Raw genomic sequence first — 6,053 nt, 5'->3', positions numbered from 1 at the left:
CTTGTCCAAATATCAGTCTTTTGTATCTGTAAACTCAGTTGGGCACTTCATATATTGTGATCTCTCTGGACTCTGGGGTTAGCTCTACCGGATGGTAGCCCCATTTGAGATCTAGCTTGCTGAAGATTAGCAAGGAATATGGTCTTTCCCTGACTATTGCCTCATTTGCTTTTCTCGTGTCTAAGCACATTCGGATATCTTTATCACATTTCTTAGGGAGTACCACTACAGGATTTACCCAAGGTGTAGGTCCTTCTACACGCTCTACAATGTCCATGTCAATCACTTTGTTTGTTATCTTTCTCCACTGCATCCCTTAATGGTAGGGTATGCGCTTCAGTGGTTGAGCAACTGGTTTCACATTTGGATCAATGTACACACTTATGTGTTTAGTGTTTAGTTTCCCCACTCCTTTAACCCTTTTGGGTACTGCTCTTTAAAGCAGCACTAAGTAACGTGTTTACCTTAATAAACCCTCCCCGTCGTCCCTGTGGGGGCGATACAAGTGTTTATGGGAGGATCGGAGGGTCTTTCATCGCCCCCTGGTGTCTCTGGCCAGAAAACCATGCTTGCAACTTGTCTGCCACCGGTGCGGAGAAAGCAATACACACTAATGTAATCACGAAGAAGAAGCTAACATGCTAACGGGCAAAGCTAACTGCGGCTAACATCACTTTAAACAGTATTTACAGCCAAGTTTGAGTGAAAAAAAATATTTCCATTGTATAATTGGATGCACAGTAACCCTCTCTCCCTTCGCCTTTCCTGTCAGTGTAGTATTTACTCTCCAAGACAATTAATAAGTTAAAAAATCGTAACTTGCTACGACACCTGCAGTTGCGCTCATGGCCTCTAGGGGGAAGAGTTACTTAGTACTGCTTTAAGAGAGTGCTTTAGATCTGACAGCCTATTTTCAACACCCGTAACTTAACAGTCTTTTCCCCCTGGAGTGGTTCACCATTGCCTTTTATCACAACAAACTCGGCCTCCTCAGTCCGATCACCAACACTGATGTCACATCTGAATGCACCTTTAACCGATAGAGACTAATTCCTCTGCTCTTTCGATATGAATGACACTTCATCTGTTCAGCCTTTAGCTTTTCCCAAACGTTTTACACTGCTTCAAAAATCTCTTTCAATCTTACTACTACGACTCTTAGAATGTTTTAGCCATAAACAACAAAAATGACAGTTCACTGTAATTTATGGTTCATGCTTAACCTCGCCGTCACACTTGGCCTAAATCCAGGCTGTATAACTTGTTTTGTCATGCAAACTTTCACTGGGGAAATATATAAAAGAGTCACCTGAGGTCAACAGTGAAATCCACAGCGGCTGCGTTTAATCAAAGCCTTTATGCAAACAATGACCCGTCACTTTTCAAGCTTTGTTGCCACAGCCTTATCAAAGTCACATTGAATTATGGGGTAACATGAAATTGCAATTTTTCGGTCAAGTGCTGTGATTGGATTTGCGTTTTGTGTTTTATAATGAAGATTTGGTTTGTGATCATTGTAGACGTTACTGGATTTCAGCGAATAATCACACGCAACATGTTTAAACTGCAGGGTTTGCACTGAGAGGACTCCATGGAGACAGGATATACTTATCTGCTGTAGGGCATGAGGGTTTATTAATCAATTAATTTGTTTATTAATTAATTAATAGGTTGTAGATTAGCCTTAATATTTTAACGAGGCACCAGTTCGAAAAAGCAAACAACATAAAAGTAAGAACAGGAGGCTAAACTACAGATTTATCTGAAGGAAGGAAGATCTTGAACGATTCACATGGACCCTTAGTCTGAAATAATAAACACAGACATTACCAAAGCAAACTGTGGTTTATGGAGGTTTAATGATCAGAATCAATTAACAGACGGCATTAAGTATTAAAGTGCAAACAGGATCACCTAGAAGCTAACAGGAGGAATCATCAGATCAAATGTTCTAAAATGGTGAAAGTCAGTAAGGTGTTTGTGTAGCAGTTCTGTCTTATTGATCCAGGTCTGTGAGATGCGCTTACGACCGTGAGGGAAGGGTTTTCCACAGCGCCAACTGTTAAACCTTTCCCCGGTCAGGATGACTTAGAGAAGGCTATGCACGCTTTCATTAGCTCCCGTATTGACTATTGCAATGCACTTTATGTGGGTGTGAACAAGTGCACTTTAAACCGGCTGCTCACAAACACTGGCCGGTCCAGTCACATCACTCCAGTGCTGCACTCCTTACACTGGCTCCCAGTACATGGGAGGGTTAATTTTAAACTTTTAATGTTTGTTTTTAAATCACTGTATGGACTTGCACCTTCTTATTTATGTGAGCTGCTTGTTGCACATCAGCCCAGTAGAGGCTGCGTCTGCAGGACAACACCTGCTGGAGGTCCAGGACCAAAAGTAAGCAGTGGGTGATGGTTCCTTCTCAGTGGCTGGTCCGAGGCTCTGGAACTCTCTGCCTGTTGAGTTACGAGCCATCACTGACCTGACACTGTTTAAAGCGAGGCTGAAAACACACTTGTTTAAAGCCGCTTTTGACTGCTAATTGCACATGTGTAATTTATATGTATTTTCTTAAATATTTTGTGCTAAAATTGTTTTTATTGTATTGCACTTATGGAAAGCACTTTGGTTCAGCGGGTGCTGTTGTAAAGCGCTATACAAATAAAGGTTGATTGATTGATTGATTGAACTGTGGTCCGGCGTTCCCAAGTCCTGGCGTCCAACGGCCTGTGGTCGTGGTCTCTCGGGTGGCGATTCTCAAGCTGATGTTGTTGTCTTGTAGGAAAAATGCAAATGTTCTTAAAGAAGTCACTGATTGTTACAAATCACGTCAAATGACGGCTCAAAGTTAAAGATTCTTGTGGTCCCTCGGAGACAAAGAGAGGTCAGAGGTCAGCGGGGGATGTGCCATGTGCTTCTCCTGCCGTCTCTCCTTCTCCGTCTGTCTGAACTCCAAGAGAAACTTCAACTCTCTCAAACTCAACTCAACTCCAGGGAACTACTTCCTGTACCCGTCCTTTATACCGGGGGCGGCCCCTCTGTCTCCGCGGGACTCGACCAATCGATTCAGTCGTAACTCGATATGATTGGTGCCCAAGTGGGAAGGGAGGAGGCTTATCTTAGGAGAGAATTCAGGAAATACATTTCTATTGTAATAAACACATGAACAACTTCACAAACTTGCCAAATGCATCACCGACATTTCCACAGTATGTTTGTACATTATATCTTTGTTGACCTGGGAAAGTTCATCATTAGAACAGATTGGTTGAGTTCATTCTCACTGTCCATGAATTAAAGAACTGGATGTTTGAGATTCAGTCTTTAGTCCAATTCGAAGGTCAGTAAAGAGTTCTCATCTCTGGCTGTGAGGTCGAAAGGTCTAAAGGATAAGATCGTCACAGTCTTCTTTTGTCCTGAACGGTTTGATCTGATCAGCCATTCATTAGCGGTAGCCATGGCGATAGGGCATAGGTCACCCTCACACCCTCACACGCGACACTGCAAAGGTTATCATTGAAGATTTTAGATTTCTTTACGACCACTGGTCTCTTTTATTTCACGCAGAAGGAGCACAAAAACAGTGAAAAACGCAATAGGAAAAACTACACCAACATAGTGTACGAGATGCATGCTGCACTTTTGCAACCTTCCAAATTCCAGGGGAACAGAGGGCAGGGCCAGCTTCATCACAGATTAAACTATGTCTCAGGTCAAAAGGGAGGGCAAAGGCAGAACGCTTTTATCATTACAGACGAGGCTTGGAGCGAACTGCAGAAACAAACTGGGAAACAAGTTCAGAACTACCTCAACATCCAAGTGAAGTGAGTATCATTGCAAACATGAGCAGTTGTTACTTTTAGATTTGGCCTGATATGTGTTTGAACCAAAGCCCATGTGACTCGTGTGAAGCCTTTTGATGCTGTTCAACCTTTTAAAATGTATCTTCATCTGGACGGGGCGCCAATACGAGAGAGACAAAAAGGATTTTGATATAGTCGGCGTGCGAGGGACAGCGCCCCCTGCCATCGAGGCCATTTCCTCTCTTGACAGAGGAGCCCCATAGCATCAACAGCGCCCCATTGTAGAGACCTGCGTGGATTTCAATCCCGGTCCCGATGCCAAACTATTCCAAGTATAAGATTGGATAGTATAGTGATAGAAAAGTGATTTTGGCACATTTTGCATGTTTGCTGCTGTTAGAGGATAACATTAAATGGCTATTTGTCCTACTGGGTCAGGCGGTACAGTCGCACTATCTCTGTCATAGCCTTGACTGTGGGGCTCAGGCTCAGGCTGAGAGTGTCTCACACATTACAGTCTGATATATCAATATGAATCAGTTTGTATTATGTGCTTCTCTAGAATTGTGTGTCTGACAGGTTTGACAGTGTCAGATACATTAAAGTGGGGGTTAGTTTGAGGTTTGGGGGGCTTTATCAAACATATTTTCCTGCATTCCAGTGTAATTCAGAAGATGAGAATGGTCCTAAGATCCAGCTACTTAGATTTAACATTTTATAGTTTTACTTTTGAAACAAAACATTTGAAACAACTCTAGCTCACACAATGTAGCTCCGTAATCTTCAAACTCTTTTAGATCCATATCACTGTAGAGCAGATGTCGGGGGCCAAAGTAACATTTAGGCTCAGCCATAGAACCTCTGAATAAGTAATACAATAACTGGCACTTCTGTGACCTGCTCTGTCATTTGACCTTTACTTGAGTAATGATTATTTATACAGAAAAGCAGGCTTTCTGAGTCAGGGTGACCTGTCTTCACTTCCTGTCTTGTGAATGGCTGATCAGATCAAACAGTTCAGGACAAATGAAGACTGTGACGATCTTATCCTTTAGACCTTTCGACCTCACAACCAGAGATAAGAACTCTTTACTGACCTTCGAATTGGACTAAAGACTGAATCTCAAACATCCAGTTCTTTAATTCATGGACAGTGAGAATGAACTCAACCAATCTGTTCTAATGATGAACTTTCCCAGGTCAACAAAGATATAATGTATAAACATACTGTGGAAATGTCGGTGATGCATTTGGAAAGTTTGTGAAGTTGTTCATGTGTTTATTACAATAGAAATGTATTTCCTGAATTCTCTCCTAAGATAAGCCTCCTCCCTTCCCACTTGGGCACCAATCATATCGAGTTACGACTGAATGGATTGGTCGAGTCCCGCGGAGACAGAGGGGCCGCCCCCGGTATAAAGGACGGGTACAGGAAGTAGTTCCCTGGAGTTGAGTTGAGTTTGAGAGAGTTGAAGTTTCTCTTGGAGTTCAGACAGACGGAGAAGGAGAGACGGCAGGAGAAGCACATGGCACATCCCCCGCTGACCTCTGACCTCTCTTTGTCTCCGAGGGACCACAAGAATCTTTAACTTTGAGCCGTCATTTGACGTGATTTGTAACAATCAGTGACTTCTTTAAGAACATTTGCATTTTTCCTACAAGACAACAGCATTTTGATCACTGAGCTTTCAGCGCAGCCATTTTGAGTCTAGCTGGTCGAGCTAAACGCCCAAGGCCCAGAGGAGCTGGAGACAGACCCCGCCCCCGCCTCGCCTCATCAGCTTGAGATCGCCACCCGAGAGACCACGACCACAGGCCGTCGGACGCCAGGACTTAGGAACGCCGGACCACAGTTGGCGCTGTGGAAAACCTTTCTCTCACGGTCGTAAGCGCATCTCACAGACCTGGATCAATAAGACTCACAGAACTGCTACACAAACACCTGACTGACTTTCACCATTTTAGAACATTTGATCTGATTATTCATCCTGTTAGCCTTCTAGGTTATTCTGTTTGCACTTTCATATTTAATGCCGTCTGTTAATTGATTCTTATCATTAAACCTCCATAAACCACAGTTTGCTTTGGTAATGTCTGTGTTGATTATTTCAGACTAAGGTTCCATGTGTATCGTTCAAGACCTTCCTTCCTTCAGATAAATCTGTAGTTTAGCCTCCTGTTCTTACTTTTATTTTGTTCGCTTTTTCGAACTGGTGCCTCGTTAAAATATTAAGGCTAATCTACAACCTA

This window comes from Gobius niger, assembly GCF_951799975.1.
Source record: "Gobius niger genome assembly, chromosome: 6".
In the NCBI taxonomy this organism is placed as follows: Eukaryota; Metazoa; Chordata; class Actinopteri; order Gobiiformes; family Gobiidae; genus Gobius; species Gobius niger.
Note: the sequence above shows the minus strand (reverse complement) of the source record.